Here is a 26,449-nt window from a genome sequence, read left to right as displayed (position 1 = left end):
AATATTAAATACATCTACTATCTGATTATTATTTGCATTTATTTGGGGGGAAATATTATTTCTAGTGTTTCCTAGGGATTATTGACAATGGAGGTCATATCATAGTCAAACATATTCTAGTTGACCTCTGTTTATTAGTTGCAAAAGGAATGACTTGCCTAAACTAAGAGACCCAACTGACAGTACTTTTAGACCAATTATTCATTAATGGAAGATGCAGAAGATAATTTGTTCTAGAAATCGCTATACTATGCTTAAATGACTTAATACTTGATGGATAAATGATACAACTGACACAGGAGATAACTGATAAAGGAGATTAACTGACAACTATATAATTGAAACATTATTTCTAGATCTTCAAACTAGATGTACAACTGACTATTCTATTTCTAATTCCAGTCCCCATTTAAAAAGTGTTTTTTTTCTGAATTTATAGCATGTAACACATGAATTTAGGGTAAAACCCATTAAGTGAATTTGAATCGCAAATGTGCTTATACAATAGCTTGAGATAACTTAAAGGTTTTATTCTAAAAATATAACCAAAGTAATTATAATCATAATCAACTTGATCTTATAAATCACCATTCTAAGATACAGATATGCATACTTAAAGATTCACACATTCTCAAGTTATCCATCTACGTCACCATTATACAAGTGCTTATGAGCAGCATAGGAGCATGTGCATAAATTTTGGAGGAGATAGAACCTGCAATCCAATTCCATTACCACCATTTACTTGTATGATTTCCCTTCTTCCGTAAAATAGACACTACAGATTGCTTTCAAAAACCAATAAGATAATATAGATAGAATTCCCAATCCAAAAGAGACTCTCTTTAAAGTTATTTCCTCCCCTCTTTCCCATCTGCTTGTGGTGCTATTGTTTTGTACATAATGAAATGTGTTATAATGAATATGCTAACATCACATTTTATTATTATTTTTATTTTTGTGAAAAGTAACTTGATAAATTGTCATCTTTTTCCTCAGTTTTATTGAGAATAATTGACATATATTACTGTATAAGTTTAAGGTATACAGCATGATGTTTGATAGACATAATTGTGAAATGATTACTACAGTAGGTTCAACTAACATCCATGTTCTCACACAGATACAATTTTTAAAAAAAGAAAAGAGGAAAAAAATTCTCCTTGTGATGTGAACTCATAGGATTTATTCAAATCCGTGTTTTTCAACAATTTATGCCTAGGACACACTTCAAAAATATCAAAAATTTTGGCAGCAGGAAAAAGAGTTAAAAGTAAAGATAATTGACTAAAGCTTAGAACTCACCCTCTCTAATAATTTTCTTTTTTTTTAAAGATTTTATTTATTTATTTATTTGACAGAGAGAGAGATAGCGAGAGCAGGAACACAAGCAGGGGGAGTGGGAGAGGGAGAAGCAGGCTTCCTGTTGAGCAGGGAGCCAGATGTGGGACTCGATCCCAGGACCCTGGGATCATGACCTGAGCCAAAGGCTTAACAACTGAGCCACCCAGGCACCCTCTCTAATAATTTTCATCCAGTGCCATGATCCCCACTCCTCCATAATCCCCACTCCTCCAATTTCCTCCAGAAATTGCCCTAGAAACTGATTTACCTCCACCAATTAACACTGTGTGTCCAGAGGAGCTCTGCAAACTCCCCTTGGAGTGGATTGCTCAGCTAACGGCAAAATCATCAAAGAGAAACCAAGGTATTACCTCTTAAAACATGTTTTACTTCTACATGCATTCTACATAAATTTAGGAGTTTGGATATTTTCTAGTTTACACATCTTTCCCCTTTCCTCAAAACTGCAGTAAATGGCCATTCTAATACTTTAGAATGTAAACAGTATTTCTGGTGCAGCATATAATTGTGAGACAACACTAAATTTAGAAAGAACTTTATTTACATTAAATTATATTTGAGAAATGTAAAATTTCTAAGTGCAGGATATGCATTCTTGAAATATTTATTTGGTTTTGGGGGGTTAAATTCTTTTTTTATTGAAATATAATTCACATACGATGTTATATTAGTTTCAGGTATACAACATAGTGCTGTGACAATTCTATCTTATATTATGCTGTGCTCACCATGATAAGTGCAGTTACCATTTTTCATCATACAAATATTGTTATTACAATATTATTTACTATATTTCCTTATACTGTACTTTTCATCCCCATGACTTATTTATTTTATAACTAGAAGTTTATGCCCCTTAATCCCCTTTATCTCTTTCATCCATTCACCCAACCCCCTTCCCTCCCCTCCCCCGCTTTTTTCTCTGCATTTATGATTCTGTTTTGTTTTTGTTTGTGCATTCATTTGTTTTGTTTTTTATATTCACATGTAAGTGAAATCTTATGCTATTCATTTTTCTCTATTTGACTTATTTCACTTAGTATAATACACTCTAGGTCCATCCATGTAGTCACAAATGGCAGGATCTCATTCTTTATAGCTGAGCGATATTCCATTATCTCTATATAGATATATGGATATATATATTCTAGATAGATAGATAGATGATAGATAGATGATGATAGATGATAGATAGATAGATAGATAGATAGATAGATAGATAGATAGATAGATGATAGATGAGTATATGTAGTCATGATTCTTAATAAATGATCTGCTCTAAAGTCTCTATCTTAAACCACTCTCCTTTCACTCTAGGCAGATTTTCAGCTCTCTTTTTGACATCTAAATGCAGGTTCTTCAAACTCAAAATTTGCAAAACAGAATTCTATATATTCTTCTGTAAGCCTGGACTTTACTTTTTGTTCCTGTTAACAGTGAATAGCCATCACATTATTCCTAGTTCTCCCCTATCCAAAGAATTTCCTTATTCTTTACGTAAAACCCCACACCAAATATTCTTTCAGAGATGAAATTATTCTTTTTTTTTTGAGATGGAATCATTCTTAATTCCTTCTCTTATTTACATTTCCACTGTTCTAACTCAGATCCTCACCATATTTCACCTTAAATTTTTTAATAGTCTTCCAAAATGGGCTCCTATTGCCCATTCTCTCTCTCTTTTACTGTATATCTATCATTTTGCTGTTTTTTAATTAAATCAATATGATCGCTTATATTATTTCTGTTTTGGCAGTCTCAGTAATAAAAGACTAAGTGACTGAGCCTTGCCATTACAGATGAGCTTCCAGGGAGGGTTTAGTTCTAAGACAGGAGACTAAGTGGGTGGTTAGGGAAGGATATTTGCTTAATTTTCCAAAGGCAGAGTATTAGTCCCCAAATCTCTGAAGAATTTTTCCTCCACATAACCCTCAATCATCAGAGACTGTGAATAGAAGGAGTTTCCATATGTCCTTCACAAACTGAATCAGGCATCCTTCCCTCCTGGTCTTGACAATTCCACTTTCCCTGAAGGGTGGCAGAATATGTAATTCACCCTAAAATATGTCATTTTGGCATAGGATCGTTTTGAGCTATAGGTCCTTGAAAAACAGCAGGTACGAGAAGGACACTCTAAAGCTTTCCTTTTCTTCCTGAAAGCAGGAAATTAAACTCCCATATAAAAGATGTCCTCCTTATAAAAGAAGAAAAGACACATTTTTATTGTCTTAGAATGGGAGTGAAGCTGAGGCAATTCCATACAAATAGACCTTTATCCTCTGTATATATTTAGTTTTCCACAATTGCCTCTCTTTCTTCAACCTAGTATAAAAATATTTAGGTTTTCCACTTCTTTCAGTCTTCATTTCCTTATGAGGGCTCCTGTGTCTCATAAAACTGATGTTAAATGAATGCATATGCTTTTCTCCTGCTAATATGTCATGCTAGTTTAATTCCCAGCTGAACAGGAGACCCCAAGAGAGTAGAGGTAAAGTTTTGCATCCCTTACATCCCCATGATTGAGTCCCTTTTTTCTTTATCTTCAATATCAGCTCCCTTCCACATTAAGCAACAGTCTATACTTAAATCCCTCAAAAAAAAAAAAAAAAAGGATTTTTTTAATGCCCCATTTAAGATTGTTTAGAAAAATTCTGGGTTTTATCTATTTGCTTTCTGCTAAGAACTATCTTTAATAATTCTGGGGACAATGTTTCACTCTTAGAAATATGAAACTTTGACAGCTCCTTGGTCATGGTAAGGTGCAGAGAAGAATGTAAGGAAAAATAGCCCTGAACAGAAAGGTGCTTTCATCCTTTAGAGATAAGTTTCTGGAGGGAAGAGGAAATCACTAAATAATTTCTCAAGATCTTCAATTTGTAATCAAGAATTTAATTCTTGTTTTAGCTATTTCCTGATTTTTGTTATTTTGTTTCTCTCTAATCACATGGTCAAGCTAGAGAGATAGAAAAAAAGAGTTTCATCTGGGAAGTGCATAAGACAATTCCATGATTGCTATCAACAGTGACATGGCCGGGTCTTGAGTAAACTCAGAAAAACATTCACCATGAAATAATGGAACATTGTATTTGTTTCATGAGACACATTGCTGGTTCTGTCAAGAAGATGTTAATATACTGTCACTCACAGTGATATCAATGAACTACAAAATAACAAATTTCACTGCCGGGAATGGCCAGCAATCCCTGTACCAATGGATGAAAGATTACTCCAAACTTTGCCATGAAAGAGAGAAGGCAGGGGGGTCAACACTCAGAAACAAAGACCCTTTGCTCTTCTTTGCTTCCGCTTTTATTGGTCCTTCAGGATATTCTTATCACTGTTTCTCAAGCACGTGATGTGTGACAAGGGTCTTACTGAAACTGAGAGGATTTACGGGAAAGATAAGATATGCTAATCTGTGTGTTCTACAAAACATAGCCTAAGGGACAATGCATACATCTCTTAGATCACAGGGCGGCTGTTTGGGCTGAGAGAGCTTCTGGGAAGGTAACTCCCCGCAGCATTCCAGCAGCAGAGTGGTCACGCAGGCCTCGGCATTCCAAAGGCCCACGCCCTTCTCCGAAACCTTCCCTGCCCTCAGCGGCCTCCCTGGTACATTTTAGCAAGCCAGGTATTATGGCTGATTTCATGCTCTGCATTAACCCCAACACTTCACCATCCAAAAAGAATTTTAGCAACTTTATATTTAGCATGAAATTTGACCCTTCTTTGTGTAAAAATGAAAGGAGGAAGGAAAGAGAAAATAACCAGCTTTTAATTGGCTTCAATGTTGTAAATACTTTACATATATCATCTTGTTGGATCCTCACAACTATAATAGTCTTATTCCAGTTTAAATCTAAGAAATTGATACTTAGAGGTTAATAATTTACTTCAAATCTTGTAGACAGTAAGAAAAACAAAAAGAAAGAGAACTGAAATTTGAATTCAGACATGGTAATTACTGTGCCCATGGCTTTGAACTACACAATGGTAGTTAATTGACAAAAAGTCATTATAACACTAAGATATCCCTAAGTAAAATAATAATTCTCTAACTTACTCAATAAACTGATACAAAGACTTACGACTACTAGGCAAGCTTCAGAGGGTATGGGGAGGATACAAAATGGACAGCCAGGAACTCTGTACTTTAGCAGTTAAAGTATAATAAATGAAATGAGTCCACAAAGTTGTACATATTATAAAATGTAGGCCGATTCCTAAACTATTAGAAAATTATAATTTAATAATTGTGATATTAGAGGTGAAAACTAGATGATCTGGGAAAAACAGAGGAAGTGATTGATTCTAGAGAGGAAGAGGGGATACTTTCAAATAGTCAAACAGATGCCCAAAAGACGGCTAAGGTCTCAGTGTATGGAAATGGGAAGAATATTTTAAGCAGCAAAAAGTGTGTATACAATGTGTAAAGGGGCAGTAACATGAAAAGTAAGTAATTCACCATAGTTATCTTTTTTTTCCCCTGTGGAAAAAGATATAGAATTAAAAATAAGAAAATAAATAGTATCCAGATGAAGAAGGGCTTTGAATGTTAGAATAAGGTGACTATTACTTTCTTACTGTAAATCTATCAAAAAGTTTTGAGCAAGGAATGGACATTTTTAAAGATGGACTTTGGGAAGTTTTCTGTAGCTGTTTTATCTTTAATTTACTTGAAGGAAGTTGGGGTATGACAGCAGAAGACTAGATTTATAAAAAGCTATTACAATAATAAAAGAGAGAAGATTCGGTCTTGAATTAGGGATCTGTAGAAATGGAAAGAAGAGGACACAAATGAAAGACATTGAGGCAAAGGAATTAGTCATTTTCATTAATATTTCCCTTTACTGCAGACTTTACTTTAATAATCAGCTAGAAGATGCTTCAATATGGCTTCTCAATGATCCCCATTCATTTAAGATTTTAATCAGGCAGTTACTGTCTGGTAATAAAATGACATTTAATGTTATAATGATAGGCCTTTCAAAGAGCTCTCATCAGTGATTGAGTTGGTGCTCCGTAATGAGTTGATCTGTATTTAACACACTGTGCTTAGTTTAATGAACTTAAATTTAATTTTTGCCAGAGCTGAGAGCTTTAAATCAAAGCCATGCCATTGTGTCTTCACTAGAAAAGTTTTAAAGACTCTCCCATAAATGTACATTGCAGAATTATTCTTGGGTGGGCACTTAGAGAATATTTCTGACTTTTTCTAAACTTGATAATTTCCTTGTTCAGCCACTGTTTAAATCATCAGTTCTTCACCAAATAATTCACGAGACTTTACAGCTAGAGGAGATAAAACATACTGTCTCCAAATTTCTAAGGTTAATGAAGGATGACTTATGAAACATAACATTAAAAAGTTGGGATTAAAGATTGTTTTCTCTAAAGTCAGTGGAAAAGGAAATTACATAATTCAGACAGTTAAGGGATATTTGGTTTGTACTTCTTCCCAGCTCTTATCTGTCTGTCCGTCTATCTATCTATCTATCTACTTATTATTTAGCTCTAGGTAGATATTTATCTGTACATTTGTTTGCAAGTTAATCATTTCAACACAATATTGCTTTATATCCATGTAATCATTCCAGAAACATACCTTTTAGGCAACTAATAACAAGTAGGAGACAGAACTATTTAAAGATTCCCATTATTTGTATACCTTATCTTAATATCATGAGACATAATAAAAATTACAATACCACTAATGAAACTCTCACTAAGGAAAGGGAGCAACTTACCTGCCATTCAAATTGTTTTTCTCTGGCCATGTTCTCTTATTGTCCAAATGAACATGTAAATTTTAGTTATAAGTTTAATGTAAATATAATTTTAATGTAATATTCTTTTTTTACGTATATTCTTTGTAGCAGTATCACCTGACTGTGTGTACCTTTCATTAGCTGTAAAACATTCCACTTTAAGTATTTCCTTATTATACTTAATTATACCTTCTTAGTATTTATTATAATGAAAAATGGCAATCTTGCAATAAACGTTTTTATGCCCCTAGATTCATTTTTTTACCTTTAGTGTAATTTAAAATACTCTTTTAGAATCCAAGTGACATGATACTTAACATACCAGTCTAATCTGTTTGGTAGCATAAGGAATTTAGGGCCAAATCTTTTTCTCATTTAAACATAGCTCTAGATGTACATTTGATAAATTGTTTTATGAATGATTTTAGAAATACTAGGCTTTTCAAAGAAAAGAATGTCTGCTCAGACCTGTAACAATTTTTAAGAGAACTGTTCTAACTCGGTGTATGAGCTCGTGTTAGCCAGTCTCTTGGGTTAAGTATTCTAGATCTATAGAAACCATTTCTACTGACCCAAGGACTTAAACACAACCTATTTGTCCAAGAAAATGAAGCTTTTAATAAGGAACCTAAAATAAAAATGTGTTCTCATTTCTTTTGGCACTTGAGGGGAAACCCTGTAGAAGAGCTGAGAGAGATAACTATAAAAAATGGCTTCTGGGAGAAAGCAGCCACTACTTTTCATGAGGATAATGTGACATTTTAAAAGCAGCACATTATAGGCTATAGAAGGAGGGGTCCCAAAGGAGAAATTACAATCATCACATAAATTAAATATTTCCTAAATGTAATTTAGTTCTCTTCCTACTAATAAAAGTAAGAACTGCTTTGAAGTATAGATCCAGGTCATAAATTATAACCATATTAAAGAGGGCCTTTGTGGTCCACTGAACTAAGGATTATTTGAAGTTAAAGGAATTATAACCCTGTCAACAGAATTCACAATGATATGCAGGCTACTGAAATATTTTGCTTTATTTGATCAATATAGGCAGCTTCTCATGATCACTCATACCTCAGAGAAGATGCTTGGCTCCAGGGAATGATTTTGCCTTTCTACCATTGTAAATCCACTGAATTGTTGTCAATATTGTCCTTCACCTCATGTCTGAGAAATCCATCCACATCTTCCAGGTATCTGCATAGACTTTTCAAGTTGGATTTCTATTTTCAAAGCTATTAAACATGAACTTTTAACAGCCATTAAGATTACAGCTAGTGTTACCTCCCACACTGCTGGCTGAGATTCAGCAGCTCACATAAGCCTTGGTTATCTTGGCATGTGTGTGAAAGCTATTCACTATTTAATTACAGAACTAAAACTTTACTGTAAAAGCTCATCTAAGGTAGCTAATCAAGCTCTGATACATGTCAGTAATAAGCATAAAACCCAGTACTTCCCAAAATAAATGGTAGATTTATATTAGTACACATTTGGCATCATGTAGGACCTCTTTGACTTTAAAATAGGCAGTAGATCAATCATTTCCATATGTGCCGGTCAGGATCAGCCTCCTACTACAAACTGAGTTAGGTAGGCCATCATCCAAGTAAACATTGTGATTCACTTTTGAAAAACTAGCCATGGACCTTCTTGCACTGCTAAGGAAGAACTAACTAGATAAATCACTAATTTCTTACTCCCAGAATATCCTAACTGTATAGATATCACATTAAACCCACTATTGGATTTTATGCACTTAAGGAGAGACATCATCCATCTTAATTTTCATATTGCTTTTTGGCAGGACATTTAACTGAAAATTTTTAACAGGTACTCCTGATTCCCTATTGTACCGTAGTCCTCTCAAAATTAAAATAAAATAAGAGGAAAACGGAGAGTGAGACAAACCATAAGAGACTTGTAACTCTAGGGCGCCTGGGTGGCTCAGTCGTTAAGCGTCTGCCTTCGGCTCAGGTCAGGATCCCAGGGTCCTGGGATCGAGCCCCGCATCGGGTTCCCTGCTCCGCGGGAAGCCTGCTTCTCCCTCTCCCACTCCCCCTGCTTGTGTTCCCTCTCTCGCTGTGTCTCTCTCTGTCAAATAAATAAATAAAATCTTAAAAAAAAAAAAAAAAAGAGACTTGTAACTCTAGGGAACAAACTGCGGGTTGCTGGAAGTGGGTGGGGGGATGGGGTAACTGAGTGATGAGCATTAAGGAGGACACTTGATGGAATGAGCACTGGGTGTTATATGCAACTGATGAATCTCTGAGGTCTACCTTTGAAACTAATGATACAGTATATGTTAATTAAATTGAATTTAAATAAAAAAAATTAAAAAGTAAACCACCAAATTTGTATCAGTGTGAAAAATATTGGACAGAATAAGAGGATAACAGATTATATAGAACTTGTGTGTGGGGGTGTGTTTGGGTATCCGTGGGTGGGTATTAGAAATATCAGGTCCTGAGCAGAACAGCCTATAATCTGCTACTAGTAAGAGGTGTTGGTGTGCCGAAACAGTCAGCCTGTTGCAAAAAAACATGATTTTTTAGAACAGGGAAGAACACTGTCTTGTGAATACATAAGGGCAGTTAATAGCTCCACTCAAATGCAGTATAGTGCTAAAAGGCCACAGAGCAGTAGTAAGTAAATGCAGATGCTTTTAAAGACAATGTGAAACACCGTTTTACTGTGGTGGTTATTGCCTGGCAATTATGCTGACTTGTTTAGTGTGGCTTTGAGTCTTTTTTTAATTCTTTCAAGTTTAGGGGCTAATGTTCCAGTGTCCAAAGAGTGCTGCCAACACAAAAGGATCAAGAATTCCTGCCTCAACAGGAATACACAACAAACACACACACACACACACACACACACACGTTAAATTTGAGTCAGAAGATTTGTCTTCCAACTGTAAATAACCCGTTTTGTATCCTCAGACATGACACTATATTTCTAAGCTGAGGCATGACGATCAGTAAGATAAGCATAATAATACCTCCCAAATAGCAGATCTTTGGGAAGTAAAATCAATGAGATACTGCATGTAAAAGAGCTTTGTACACAAGAAGGGAATTTAGAAAGAAAGGATTTCCAAATATCTTAAAATAGAAATCTGTGGGCATGGGATGTAAAACAGTAATGGAAAAATAAAGACAGATTTACAGACCATGGGGCTTGAATAGTAAAGAGCAGATAGCAGGAGCCTACTCAGTTGTCATGTTCAAAGCAAACAGGGACCAGTCTTGGAAACCAAGTAGATGGAGTTATGTGTGTCTCAGTTTTGTCAAAAGTTGACTGACAACTGCTCCATCCCATGGCCTATTGCAGAGGCTGTGATATTTCAGGTTGTATGCTGTGCCTTACCTAAAATATTATGGCTCCATGTCCCCTCTGGAGAGGTATAAGCAGTTGCATCAAAAGCCAGATGCTTGGCCACCCTCCCCATTAAAATAGAATTTCCTAAAACTGAATGAATTGGAATAACTGAAATAGGTAATACATGGATTACTTAAATAAACTTTGGAAGAATTTATGTTATAGATCAAATCCAGCTAATTTTTATCAAAGTTTACTCAGTTCCTAAGTGTGTCTATAAGGGTATATGCAAAGACCCTGAGAGGAAGAGTTTTGCTGTTTGATCTTTCAATTCAGCTTCCCTAATGGAAATGTTAGTACTTTATAATCTTTAGAATACATGAGAGTAGAAATCTGTAACCCACAGAAAAAAATAGGAATAAAAAGCACTGAGAAGAAAGTTTTCCATTTTTTCCCTAATCCCTCTTACTTTGTTATTCTTGACCACCCCCACTAGAGATGAAAAGGTTGATATTTACAGCTGTGACATTTGTATGAATGATGTCTTGTATAGTTAAGTGTTTTTCATCACAACATAGTTTTTATATCTCAAAAATATTTTTAAGTTATTTTAGTAGAGTCCTTCAGGCTGAAGTACAAGAACACTAGACAGTAATTCAAATCGACAGGAAGAAATAAAGAGCACCAATAAAGGCAACAACTACGCGGATACATATTAAAATATTATAAATGTATTTATTTGTATATCTTTTTCCTCCGATCGGATTTAAAAGAAAACTGCATGAACAAATGATCATAAAACTGTGCTCACGGGTTTAGAAGATATAAAGATGTAATTTTTATGACAATTTTTATGAACATCTTATGACAGAGAATGAAACTATGTCGGAGCAAAGTTTTTGTACTGAAAATAAGGTGATATTAATCTGAACTCGATTGTTTAAAGTTGAAATGTTAATTGCAGTCCCCAGGGCGACTGCTCTAAAACTAACTCAAAAATAGGTAAAAGGAAAAAAAGGGAATTAAAATGGTGCACAAAAAGTATGTTTTTAACCAAGAGACAGAATTGAGAATAAACAAAAAAAATATATAAAATTTATGGAAAAAATGGCAAAATAGCAGATGAATCCTACCTTATCAGTAATTACATTCTATGGAAATGAGTAAGCATTCAAAAATTCAATCAAAAGGCAGATTGCAAAATGAAATTTTTTAAAAATTAATACCAATATGCTCTATACTACAAGAAATACACGTTAAATTCAATGACAAAAAGTTTGAAAGTAAAAGGATCAGAAAAAATGAACCCTGCAAACCGTAAATAAGAGGGAGCTGGGAGGTGCTGTACTAATATCAGATAAAAGGTGTTACTGGAGACTCTTCCCTGAGATATCCATTCAGTGAGGACAAATCATTGCCAAGTTTGAAATGAGCAGGAGACATGATGGCTATTTATGCAGCACCTCTCCTGTTTCCAGGCTCAGACTGGATCAGCACGGACCACCACAGCGAACACCCCAAACGCACCCCCAGCCAATACCCAGCCCTCTCTGTGTTCATACCACACTGGAAACTTGTCCTTGGAACTGTCCCCCATTCTGAGGTGGAGATTAGCGGAGGAGATATGGCCCATCAGTGGCCTAATACTTTACATCTTGCTTTAAATTAAGTTCCATTGCAGCGGCTGAGTGTTTCTTGTCATTATATTGAGATTCATTGTTCAGAGATATAAAGAGCATGTACTCCTTCCCTTCTTAGTTTTTTTTTTAAAAAGAGCTTTTCCCATCCCCCCTTTTCTTTGGCCTCTGTTTGTGAGGGAGAGTAACCTCCCAGCCCCATGCTAGGTCTGCGGAGTCCAAAAGCGAACTAACCAAGGCTACTCCGCATATAGCCACCCAACTGTACGTTCACACCGAGCTGTCTGCGCCCTCTCTGGGGTTGGGAGAAGAAAGGAAGTTTGTAAACCTTTAACAGGTGTTTGATCAGGAGACACTCTTCTGTTGAGTCAATTGAATAAAGAGCCACATTAGTCTCTTCGCCTGCTCTGTGCCCACACCCCATGGAGCTGGATGTATTGTGTTTCAGCTGTTCCAGAGTGTAGGAGGGTAGAGAAAGGGGAATCCACTGGACCTCTACAGAACTCCTTTAAGGCTACACCAACAGGAGGGAAACAGTGTAGGTCTCCACAGCCTCCAACAGGATGGGAAAGAAAGTGCATTTGGGGGTCACTGGCAGTTATTCCTCACAAATGGATTATGTTTCTTCCCTATTATGAATGCAGAGTCCAGCCACTCCAAAATTCCACTTTCAAATCTTGTGAAATATGAAGTTCCTTGCCTCTTTAACCATTCTGAAGCGGAGTGGGAGAACCCAGTATCTCCTCTCCTTCCTGTACCTATACATGTGGTGAGGGAGCTGGGGAAAGTCTGATTTAGCCAGGTCCTTTCTCACTGGGAAAACCATCTGAATAGTTTAAAGTACTTTTGTTATATTTTTATTTAAATAAATATACACTATAAAAGGAACATGTGAGCAATTGGACCACTAAGAAGGTTCAATGAAGAAATCTAGAAATGAGTAGGCATGCAATGCCACTGTCTCCCTCCTTCCCTTACCCCTTGTCACCACTGAGAAGTTAAAAGAGAGAAAAATGTCCCCTCCCATTCTCTAACCCCAAAGTTATGGGATACTCTGGACATATACCTCCAAATAATGCACAGACAAAAGACAGCATATGGCCATTCAAAAAAATAAGTACATTAGGGAACGATAAAAACCCACGATCATGATAAAAGAGACCATCTTCAGAGTACAACTAGCATCTGGATTATTAGATAAATCTAAGTGTATACAGATTTTCTAGAGATTTTCCAGATCTGTAATCCACTTCCAAGCTCAGTTAGGTGGCAGTCCCCATTTCCTTGCTGGCTGTCATCTGTCATCTTTAAAGCAGTGATGGCATTTTGAGTCCTTTTCACAATTCCAGTCTCTCTGATTTCCTGTTCTGCTACCAGCTGAAGCAAATTCTCTAGTTTTAAATGGCTCTTGTGGTTAGATTGAGTCCACCCAGATCATTTCCCTTCTCACTATCACAATGTCAATTGATTAGTAATAATCTAAATTGCATTTGCAATCCTTTTTTCCATGTACTTTAGCATAAGTATGAGTATGATATCATAATATTCTCAGTCCTGAGGATTATGGCAAGAAATCTTTTCATCTTTTTTCAGCAAAATTTCTATACATATTCATCCATTAACCATATTAATAGAGTATACATTATGGTATTATTCAATGAAAACCAATTCATACACCATGTTGTAACCATAAAACCTTGGTTAATTAGATAACAGTAAATACAATGATGAATGCTAATATGTGCAAAGAACTTCAATGAATATGACTTCCTTAAATACATGAATGATCCTGGACTCATTCATTTGTACACTTTATTCGCTTTATTAGTGAGTTCAAAATTACTAAGTTATATCCATATTATAAAACACTCACCTAATAAAAGCTTTGTATTGAGGGAAAAGAATTATCCCCGGTGACAAATAACAAGAAAATGAAGATTACTTTGTATGTAAATGTATAGACATTTACTAAGGAAAGAGAGAGATCCAGGAGGATAAAGGATAATGCCATATTTCCCCCCCTCCAAAAAGTGACTACAGTGCCTAGCAAAGAATCAAGAATATTTGCTTCTGATTTGTTTTGAATTTTGACGAGTTTTTCTATTGCTTATATGGTGGTGTATTTGCTTGTACTTAATATAATGTCATTATATAAACTACAAGTAACTTTAAGGGCTGTCAGCATTAACTGAAGATCTTTAAGAATGACTCTCTCTGAGATTAAGAATTCCTCATATCAGTGAGGTCATATGATACATGTCTTTCTCTGATTGACGTACTTCGCTCAGCATAACACCCTCCAGTTCCATCCATGTCGTTGCAAATGGCAAGATCTCATTCCTTTTGATGGCTGCATAATATTCCATTGTATATATATACCACATCTTCTTTATCCATTCATCTGTCGATGGACATCTTGGCTGAGGGTTGCTGGAGTGGGAGTTGGAGTGGGAGGGATGGTATGGCTGGGTGATAGACACTGGGGAGGGTATGTGCTATGGTGAGCACTGTGAATTGTGCAAGACTGTTGAATCACAGATCTGTACCTCTGAAACAAATAATACATTATATGTTAAGAAAAAAAAAAAGGAGAAGAAGATAGCAGGAGGGGAAGAATGAAGGGGGGGAAATCGGAGGGGGAGACGAACCATGAGAGACGATGGACTCTGAAAAACAAACTGAGGGTTCTAGAGGGGAGGGGGGTGGGAGAATGGGTTAGCCTGGTGATGGGTATTAAAGAGGGCACGTTCTGCATGGAGCACTGGGTGTTATGCACAAACAATGAATCATGGAACACTACATCAAAAACTAATGATGTAATGTATGGTGATTAACGTAACAATAAAAAATTTTAAAAAGAATGACTCTCTCTTATCTATTCAGAAACAAATACTGTTCAGCACATTGGCCTAACTTCCCTCTCATTTAAAACAAAACAAAGCAAAAAAAAAAAACTGCAAAAATCTATCTGAAGGGGGCGGCTGGGTGGCTCAGTCGTTAAGCGTCTGCCTTCGGCTCAGGTCATGATCCCAGGGTCCTGGGATCGAGCCCCACATCGGACTCCCTGCTCGGCGGGAAGCCTGCTTCTCCCTCTCCCACTCCCCCTGCTTGTGTTCCCTCTCTCGCTGTGTCTCTCTCTGTCAAATAAATAAAACCTTTAAAAAAAAAAAAAAAATCTATCTGAAGAAGTTTGAACAAAAAGAAAAGCAAAGGACTTCATAGTTACTATATGAAAGTATTAGTAACCTGTCAATACTTTGAGGAATCGCTGCTAAATATGGTCCACATTAGACAGGATGTAAAGGAATGACTGAAGATGGACTCATCAACCACTCAAAAAGTAACATTTAATAACTATAAACTGAATAAAGGTCTGTGATTGTATTAATACAAATGTAAGTAGGGGAGTTGTGGGATGGAGAAGAATGGGTTATTGCTCTACTGTTTTTCAATTATTTGGTGGTTGGTGTATTAGTTATTTGCTGCATAACAAATTAGCATAGATCTCAATGGCTTAAAACAAAAAAAAATTATTATTCACCCACTATTAGGTTTCAGAGACATTGCTATATTCTGTGGAAGCAAACCTTGATGCTAGAGGTTTTCTCCTTGAAAGGTATGGAGGATGAATTTCTGACTTGCAGAATATCCCCCACAAAGCCTGACCCAGCGGAAAGGGTGGCCTGAAGAATCTAGCTTCATTGGTCCAAGCTTAAGGACCTTGGATCCTGGCAGAAGTGAATCAGAGAGTTTGAGGGACGGGAATAAATCTGACAGATGACTGATAATTGAATCTGACAGTTTTCCAGGGACATATCTCATGGTTTCTGAAACCCTTGTCCCTGCTGGGTCTCCTCTGACACTCAGAAACTGTGTTGTGATTGTTGACAGTTATGTGATGATGCACTTTTCCCTTCCTTTTGTCTGGATAAGAGGAAGCCCTGTTGACCCAGGAATTCCCACCTAAAACCTGTCGGCGCCTGGAGTTTCTCCTTGTATCTTTTCAGGTATGCTGGGATTTCTCCCCCTCAGTCCATATTACTCTTCTATGATCAGGCCCCAAACCTGCATGTGGCCCTGAGCTTCGGGATTATCAAAGACCGTAATATGAGACCTGGTTTCGTCTGGGTCTGGGCTCAGCACAGAGTTGATACTGATTTGTCTATTTCCAGTGAGCCTTCCTGCTTCTTGCCTTTTTTCTGGGGACAAAGCCACTGAAAACAGCTTATCTTTGTCCCCATTTTCCTTTTGGAAGAAATCTGTGTGTTCTCTGACAAGACTGGTGGAGTGTTCCTCTTTCTCAGCCATTGAAACTACATTCTTCTTCTGATTTTTCCTTGTAGCCTGAAGCTTAGGGTGCCCCAGCAGGCATAGCCTGCTTCTTCTGACTTCTCTCTTAGTAACCAACACCTAAGAAGCTGCTGGGTCCCCAGTGGGTCCACTCTGGGGATGAGACTTAGAGAGCCAAGAATCCAAGCATTTGGAAGCTAGTGGCAATGCAGTGGACAAGCCTGAGGCTAGAGCTGGGCTGAACTCTATGTCCAAACGCAGATTTATGTCATCAGGAAGCTGCTTTTTAAAGCATGGTTGTCCTGGGTCTTGGGTGATCTGCATGCTTAGTGGTGTGTAGTATTCCTTGTTAAAGACCCTGGACCATACAGATGCCCATCTACCTTACTATTATTCCCAGGTCACCAAGTCTTCTGATTATTGGTAAGGAAATCTGGGGTGTTTGCCCTAAACTTTTTCCCAGAATGCTTTGACCATAGTGGGAACACCTAAAACCATCCCCACTAACTCCTTCCTAATGTATGAATTGTGCTTATAGATTACCCCCTTCTTTGATGAGGCTGAAATGGGCAAGCTGAGTGCTCTGTCTGAGATAGTTGCCAGAGAAGAGGCCAGCCAGGAGGGTTCACTATTGCTTTGCAGATCAGCCCTAACTGAAAGAAAAGAGTTGACCCAGAGCCTCCTGATATGAGAAAAGGGCCAGTGAATACGTGTTAACAAACTCTCTTCTCCCATGGGTACCCTGAATTTCCTAAATATAATATATAGCCAGTAAATCACTGCATTCAAGATTTTATTCTGGAGCCCTTTGCCACACCTACATGGATGATCTGTGAGATTTAAATGTCATTCAGATATCTGCTTTGCCCAACCTGTTCCCATAGATTACAGTCTTTTCTTTCCCAATAGTTCAGATAAAAGGTATCTCTCTGGGCCAACATAGACCAGAAAATTAGGAAGTAGAACAGAAAAAAAAAAAAAAAAGTGAATTTCTTTTGTAGGCTTGATCTAGGGGTCTCTGCCTCATTGCTGTCCAGATGTTTTATAATAATATAATAAGCACTCATACAATTTAATCGGATATATAGAGAGTAGATAGAAGGAAGGGGGAAGAACTATTTATACACTAAGAAATTTCCAGAACTGACTTTTAAAATCATCTTCAGTTTTAAAAAACAATGATTTTTTGGGAGCGCCTGGGTGGCTCAGATGGTTAAACGTCTGCCTTCGACTCAGGTCATGATCCCAGGGTCCTGGGATCGAGCCCTGCATCGGGCTCACTGCTTGGCGGGGAGCCTCCTTCTCCCTCTCCCTCTACTGTTTCCCCTGCTTGTGCTCTCTTGCTCTCTCTGTAAAATAAATAAAATCTTAAAAAAAAAAAAACAATGAATTTTTAAAAATCCATTATTAATCCCATTACAATGGAATCAAAACAAAGGAAAGCAAAGGGAAAGATTGCAAACCATCCACAACAATGAAAACCAAGGACACTGTTGTATCATCTCTTCAAAAAAAAACAAAACTAAAAAGTGATTTTCACTTAAAATCATTTAACAGTCAAAACTATCAAGAATGAAAAAAAAAATTAAAAAAAAAAACTATCAAGAATGAAGGATAAACTCTGGAAAAATGACAGAAATGGTGGCATAGTTTAAGAATCCCCACATAAAATAGAGGTAAATTAGATTAAAAAAATCAAAATTGCATGACTGCATTTCCCACCAAAATAGGTGATGCAGCATTATGGTGAATTCCCCACTACAATAGGGCAAAATACTAAGAGCCATGAACTGTGCATGCTATCCATTCCTGTACAAGAAGAAGCAGAGGGAAGCCACTGAGCCTTTGATAGACCTCAGAACAAAAAACCACAAGGAAGTAAATAGGTATTTACTGGAAGCAAAGCAACTGCTTAAGGTGATAGGAAGCTGATCTAATCACAATGAAAGGCAGGGGAAAGTTATAAAATTAAAGTAAAGATAAATTGTATTACTAGAGATAGATAGAACTTATCCAACACGAGGATAATGGATTTTATCTAAGTTGAAAATAGAATGATCAAATAAATGAGATGTTAAAAAGGGATGATTGAGGGAATTTTTTTGAATGGAAACAAAAGACAAACATAAAAAAAATGGTGCAGTGTATGTACATAAGGAAAATGATCAAGGAATGATTACCATTTAGTGAGAAATGACTTCATTATTAAACTTGATCAGTTAAGAAAAAAATTTTCAAGCAACCAGGCAAAAAAGAGTAACTCACTTATTAGGGGAACATCAGAAATCAACCACCAGCACTTCATTCCCAAAGTCAATAGAGCCAAACAAACTCATGAAAAGATGCTCAGCATCACTCATCATCAGGGAAATAAAATCAAAACTACAGGGAGATATCACCTTACACCAGCTAGAATGGTTAAAATTAACAACATAGGAAACAACAGATGTTGGCAAGGATGTGGAGAAAGAGGAACCCTCTTACACTCTTGGTGGGAATGCAAACTGGTGTAGCCACTCTGGAAAACAGTATGGAGGGACCTCAAAAAGTTCAAAATAGAATTACCCTACCATCCAGCAATTGCACTACTAGGTATTTACCCAAAGGATATAAAAATACTGATTTGAAGATGTTGGCACCCCGATATTTATAGCAGCATTATCAACAATAGCCAAATTATGGAAACAGCTCAAGTGTCCATCGACTAATGAATGGATAAAGAAGATGTGGTATATATATATATATATACACACACACACACACACACAATGGAATATTAACCATTAAAAAGAATGAATTCATTTGCAACGATGTGTATAGAACTAGAGAGTATTATGCTAAGCAAAATAAGCCAGTCAGAAAAAGACAAATACCATATGATTTCACTCATATGTGGAATTTAAGAAACGAAACAGATGAACATAGGGGAAAGGAAAAAAAAAAGAGGGGGGAAGCAATCCATAAAACAGACTTTTAATTACAGAGAACAAACAGGATTGCTGGAGGGAAAGTGGGTGGAGGGATGAGCTAAATGGGTGACAGGTATTAAGGAGGACACTTGTGATGAGCACTGGTTGTTATATGTAAGTGATGAATCACTAAATTCTACCCCTGAAATTAATATTAAACTATATGTCAACAAAATAGAATTCAAATAAAAACTTGGAACATTAAAAAAAAAGATCTACCTCTATGTCCTTCATGCTATAAAGGGTAATATGGGTGGATCTTTTGGGAGAAAAAAGACATAAAATAGTTTATCCAATCAATTTTGTAAGGGAATATGTTCAGATAAAATATGGAAGGATATGAGAAAAATAGACAACCAGAAAAGGTTTAAAAAATAATATATTAAAAAAAAAGAAAAAGGACTGGATGTTATATGCAACTGATGAATTATTGAACACTACATCTGAAACTAATGATGTACTATATGTTGGTTAATTGAATTTAAATTAAAAAAAAGAAAAAGGAAAAAGAAGAAAAAATAAATAAAAATAAAAATACTAAATATCAAAAAAAGTCAGGAGAGCCAGTTTTTAAAATTCCTCAGATAAGTATATCTTAATAATATCATTCTCAATCAAGTTGTTATTCTAGGGTGTAGATAATGAGCGAACATTTAGAAGCATTAAGATAAAATAACTAAGAACTATAACTTCTATGCTATGTTCTCATCTTAAAAAAATACTAGAATATGAAATCTAGCTAAAGAACTATTTCACCATGTCAGACAATCCAGAAAGAGAATAGCTGTGGGGGAAAAATAGGAAAAATTAAGGCACACTCAATATTGTAAAGATGTTGGGAAATACTTTTGTAAATTCAATGTAATTTCAACCAAATTTCCACCAGTTGTATGTGTGCACTCACAGCAACACTATTCAAAGTAGTCAAAAACAACTAAGGTTGAAACAGTTAATTGTTACTCAGTTAATAAGTGGGTAAACAAAGTATTGTATATCTTTATGATGGCATATTATTCAGCAATCACATGGAATGAAGTAGTGATACATGCCACACATGGATGAACCTTGAACACATTATGCTGAGTGAAAGAAGCCAGCCACAAAAAATCACATAGTGTTTTATTTTACTTTTTTATTTTATTTCAATTTGGGGGTGGGGTGGGGAGTAGAGAGAGAGAGAGAGAATCCTAAGCAGGTTCTGCGCAGAGTCCCACATGGGGCCCAAACTCAGGACCCTGAGATCATGATCTGAGCCGAAATCAAGAGTCTGACACCCAACCAACTGAGTCATCCAGGCGCCGCACATAATGTATTATTTTAAATAAATGCCCAGAACATGCAAATCCATAGATACAGAAAGTAGATTAGTGGCTCCCCAGGTCTGGGGTGATGGGAAGATGGAGAGTCATTGCTAAAAAATACAAAATTTCTTTTTGGAGTCATGAAAATGTCTTGAAATTAGACAGGGGTGCTAGTTTAACAACATGTAAATATTTTAAAACAAAAATCTGAATTGTACAATTCAAGAAGGTGATTTTTAGTTCTCAATTTAAAAAAAAATGTGTGAGAAAAAATATTCATTACAAGCATAAGTGAGAAGGTGAGAAGGAATGGAAAAGAAAATTAGCTGGCCACTCTTGATCTTTCCTACCTAATTTTGTATTTTCTAAAACACAAGGCAAAATAGAGTAAATAGTAAATAGAGTAAATGTTCTAATAATAACAATTTCTATTTCCTGGACCTTATAAAGAATTCAATAATCAGGAGAAGGAAAATAGTCTGCATTTTATGTAGTTCTAATAATATTTTATAGTATAGTAATATTATAGTATAGTATTTTATTGAAATATTACACTTCCAAAAAAAGTAAGACCTTAAAAGAACTTAAAGGCTATTTTCTTTTTCCTTTTTTGAAAAAAAAAAATGTTTTATTTGAGTATAGTTGACACACAATGTTAATTCGTTTGAGATGGAGAACATAGTGATTCAACAAGTTTGTATGTTATGCTCTGCTCACCGCAAGTGTAGCTGCCATCTGTCACCATACAAGCCTACTACAATATCATATTTCTTATGCTGTGTTCTTTATTCCCAGGACTTACTCATTCCATAACTGGCTATTTTCAGATAACATTATTTCTGCTGTTTGTTACTTAAGACATATTTTATTAAAGTCCAGATGGCCATGTTTTAAATTTTCATTATTTCTTTTCTTTAATAATTCATGTATCAATCCCGTTAATTATTATTTTCTACTTAAAGGAAGTGATATCTATTCTCTAAAGCAAATATAAAAAATGTGAAAAGAGTAAGGGCAAAATAAAAATAAATCTTCAAAACAACAGAAAACAGGGGCACCTGGGTGGCTCAGTCGGTTAAGCGTCTGCCTTCGGCTCAGGTCATGATCTCAGGGTCCTGGGATTGAGACCCCGCATCGGGCTCCCTGCTCAGCAGGGAGTCTGCTTCTCCCTCTCCCTTGGCTCCTTCCCCCAGCTCATGCTCTCTCTCTCTCTCTCTAGCTCTACTCTTTCTCTCTCTCAAATAAATAAATAAAATCTTAAAAAAAAAAAAACAAAAACAGAAAAAAAAATGTTACTTCTTACTACCCAAAGGAAAGTCTATATATATATATATATATATATATATATGTATGTATATACATACATATAATTTTATCTAAAAATTTCAGATAGTATAGTACCTGGCTTTTTTACATATTAGTTTAAATATCAGTAAATATTCTTCTATAGCCTGGTTGTTAATGTCTGAATAGGGTCCAATAGCAATGCCTTTGCTGTAGGCACCAGGATTGCTTTTAATCTTATACTATAAATATTTGGGCAGAGTGGATCTTTGCACATTGTCTTCGTGCACATTTCTTATTTTCTTAAGATACATTCTGTAAGTAGGATTTCTACATTAAACGGCATATGTGTGGTGCCTGGGTGGCTCAGATGATTAAGCGTCGGCCTTTGGCTCAGGTCATGATCTCTGGGTCCTGGGATCCAGCCCCGTGTTGGACTCCCTGCTCAGTAGGGAGTCTGCTTCTCCCTCTCCCTCTGTCTCTGTCTCTCCCCCCCTCCACTCATGCTCTCTCTCTCAAATGAATAAATAAAATCTTAAAAAAATATATTAAAGGGCTATGTATCAACGAGGCATGTTTCAAATAAACAACTACAAGTTATATAGTCATGGAAATACTTTATTAGCTTTTCAGCTTCTGGAATTCGTGAAACTGCTCATTACCATGTTTTTAAATTAAATATTCTCATGTAAATGACAATATCTTAATTCATCATCAATCAAATACATATCTAATTTCATATTTATGTAATAATAGATAATATTGAACAACTTATATATTGTCATGCAACTATTTCTCTTCTTGCCAATTGCCTGCTTATATATGTTATTTGATTTGATTTTTATTGGTGCTCTTCTTATAGGATATTATAACTAAAAGGACACTTAGATACCATTTACTCCATCATCTTTCACAGATTCATAGAGAGAAAGTTATTTCTCTTAAGTCAGTGTGTGTGTGATATTGCATATAACCTTTCAATTATAAATGAGAATTTATTACTAAATAAATAATTCATTAATTCACTAATCTTCTTGCTCACCATTTTGAAAAGTTGTTATGGGTCAGGTCCTATGATGGTTTCTGAGGTTTCCATGAAGAATAAATGTGGTCACAGTCTTTAAGGACAAAAGGGTAAATAGAGGTATTAAAGCTACAATACCTACTGTATCAACATACCTACTGTATCAACAAGTAAGTGATATGATAGGGAGATTGGAAATGTAATAGAATGTGCCTTGGAGGGGTGCCTGGATGGCCCAGTCAGTTAAGTGTCTGACTCTATTTCAGCTCAGGTCATGATCTCAGGGTATGAGATTGAGCCCCCTGTCAGGCCCTGCACTGGGTGTGGAGTCTGCTTAAGATTCTCTCTCTCCCTCTGTCCCTCCCCACCCCCCCTGCTCATGCATTCTCTTTCTCTCTTCTTCTATAGCCTGGTTGTTAATGTCTGAATAGGGTCCAATAGCAATGCCTTTGCTGTAGGCACCAGGATTGCTTTTAATCTTACACTATAAATATTTGGGCAGAGTGGATCTTTGCACATTGTCTTCGTGCATATTTCTTATTTTCTTAAGATACATTCTGTAAGTAGGATTTCTACATTAAACGGCATATGTGTGGTGCCTGGGTGGCTCAGATGGTTAAGCGTCTGCCTTTGGCTCAGGTCATGATCTCTGGGTCCTGGGATCCAGCCCTGTGTTGGACTCCCTGCTCAGTAGGGAGCTGTTTTGGTTTGTTTCCTTGATTTTTTTTTCCTTTCCCCTGTAGAAACAGACCATCTGGGATTAGGACAAGCATCATTTTATCATATTTCTATCCTTTGTATCCTTAATTTCAATAAATATGTTCTCCTGTTTCCATTTCAATTATATCAGTATAATCCTTATATTTTGAGAATATTTTATTTAAATGGAATTTTAAATAGCCAACAGATAACATACTTTTTATTCTTTTACATCAAGCTCACTTTCCAGCTTATAACACTTCATTGAAATTCCAGGTGAACTTTTCCTTACAATTCATTTCATTTACTCTTCATTGATTTTATCTCACAAAATTACAGTGAGGATTTGAGAAATAAATAAAAGGAAGAGAAAATTCACTGAAAATTAAATGACAGAAAATGTTCATATGTTATAACACATCACAATAAACTTATCAGATAAAAGTGTTACCCTCATTCAAAATTAGAAAATGTGTATTCACTTGTATAGTACCATACCAATATATGAAGTTATCATTATCATGATTATACTGAAGGATTTACAGGACTCAACATATAGTCATACTCATAACTATGATTTATTATAGCAATGTAGTAAGGATAATTAGCAAGATCAAAAGAATAATCCATCTGCAGCCTTCCTATGCTTTCTCCCCATCATGAGCAACTGCAGACACTACACTCGTAAATGAGCAACAAAAATGCAGCAGCATGTGTGTGATATTCTGCCCAGGGAAGCCCATTAGAGACTCAATGCCCAAGTTTATATTGGGGACTGCTCGTGTAGGTACTCTGCCTAGCATGCACCAAAGTCCCAGAGGGCACTGGGTTTTTCGCATACACCACCTTGTGTGTACAAATAGTTTAGGCAAAGTAAACCACCCTTATCAATTAGAAAAAGTTTTATATCAGTGTGTTCAACTATCAGCCAAATTCCCAGTTGCTCACAAGGGTTAACCTTGTAAGCGGGCTTTCCTAAGAAGGGCAGTCTCAGGCATACTGCTAACTCTTTTCTGCACAGACCTCGATATCTTTTTAGATCTCTTTGGCCAAGTATTCATAGGATTCTTTGGGTGTCTCCTATGTGTTAAAAAGTTCAGTATGGTATTGGGATATTGGGTAGGCACCGTGGCTTCTTACACTAGATCTACTACTCCCACTAGATGTGTAGTACACAACCATCTCCCAACTAGTGCTTCATAAAGGTTTTAAAAAAGCAGAAAACTATAAATATCTGCAAAAGTCATGATGTGAAAATACCCATCAAGCTAAAATTCATGCTCAGCTAAATTTTTTGCATTTAGTATGGGTGAAATAAGGATTTTTCTCAGATTAAAATAGTAACACTACAGATTATACTTCAGGAACATCAATCAAGAAAACAAGTGGGATGTAAAAAAAACTGGGTAGAATTATTTGCAAGCATTATAGTAATTATGAATAAACAACAGGTGTAAACTAAATTAAAATAGTGAAAAAATTTATAAGTAAAATATTAAATAAAAATAATACAGAAGCTGGAAAATTATTTGAAATGCTCTAGAGTCATATCACTTACAGAAATAAGAATAGAGAGATTGACTTTCTTTTTGTAAAGCTATTAAATTTTTTAAAAGACTTTATATTGCCCACTGCAAAAAAACAATGAATGTATACCATCCAAAACAGAAGCACAGAATGGACGATAAGGAAAGTTTTGTTAAGCCAAAAACATTATATAACAAATAAAAAATGTCCTAAAAATGGGAGATAAGCATTGAAACAAATATTAAATTAATTTGAAAACAATGTGATATAAGTTGAAGGCAAATGTCAAAAATTAAGAAATAAGGCTTAACAGAAAAATATAAAACATGCAATTATAGCGTGAATTGGTAGAGCCACTATGGAAAACAGTATGGCAGTTCCTCAAAAAATTAAAAATAGAACAACCATATGATCCAGCAATCCACTTCTAAGTATATATCCAAAGAAAACAAAGTTGGTATCTGAAAGATAGATCTTCACTTTCATGTTCATTGCAGCATTACTCACAATTGTCAATGCAGCTCACTTTGGCTCAGGTTATGATCTCAGGATCCTGGGATCAAGCCCTGCGTCAGGCTCCACGCTCAGAAGGGAGTCTGCTTCTCCCTCTCCCTCTGTCCCTCCCAACACTCATGCTCACTCTCTCTCTAATAAATAAATAAAATCTTAAAAAAAATAAAATAAAAAGGAAATCCTGCCATTTGCAACAACATGGATGAACCTGGAGAACATTATGCTAGAAGAATGTCCAAATGAAAATGACTTCCTTCATATAACCATGAAAACTTTGTGGAAGAAACTTTACTTCTTATCAATAAGTCATGTGTTCCCCCAAATCTTCAAGCCTCCTGTAGTTCGGCAGTGTCATATGATTAGTTCTGGCCAGGGCATATAAGGAGAAGTGATGACCCCACTTTAAAGCATGTAAAAACCAGTGAACAACCCTTTAGCTTTCATTTCCCCTGTTGTGGGAACCACGGAATCCTCTTGTTGATGAAGGAAACAATCTGGAGTGCCGAGTAATAACATGGAAAACTTGCCCTAAGAGAGTTTCTCACTTTTTATTTTCTAACATTTAGCCTGAATAAGAAGTAAATTTTTGTTGTATTATACCTATGATGTTTGTGGTTGTTGATTGCCATTATAGTCTAATCTAACCTAACCTCTCTAAATTAAGAAAGTCTTTCCTAATGGTTCTAGCTAATAAATCACAATGAAAACACATACTATTTTAGCTTGAATAATGTGTCCCTCTGGAGCAAATCAT

This window comes from Phoca vitulina, unplaced genomic scaffold, assembly GCF_004348235.1.
Source record: "Phoca vitulina isolate PV1807 unplaced genomic scaffold, GSC_HSeal_1.0 scaffold21, whole genome shotgun sequence".
NCBI lineage: Eukaryota > Metazoa > Chordata > Mammalia > Carnivora > Phocidae > Phoca > Phoca vitulina.
Note: the sequence above shows the minus strand (reverse complement) of the source record.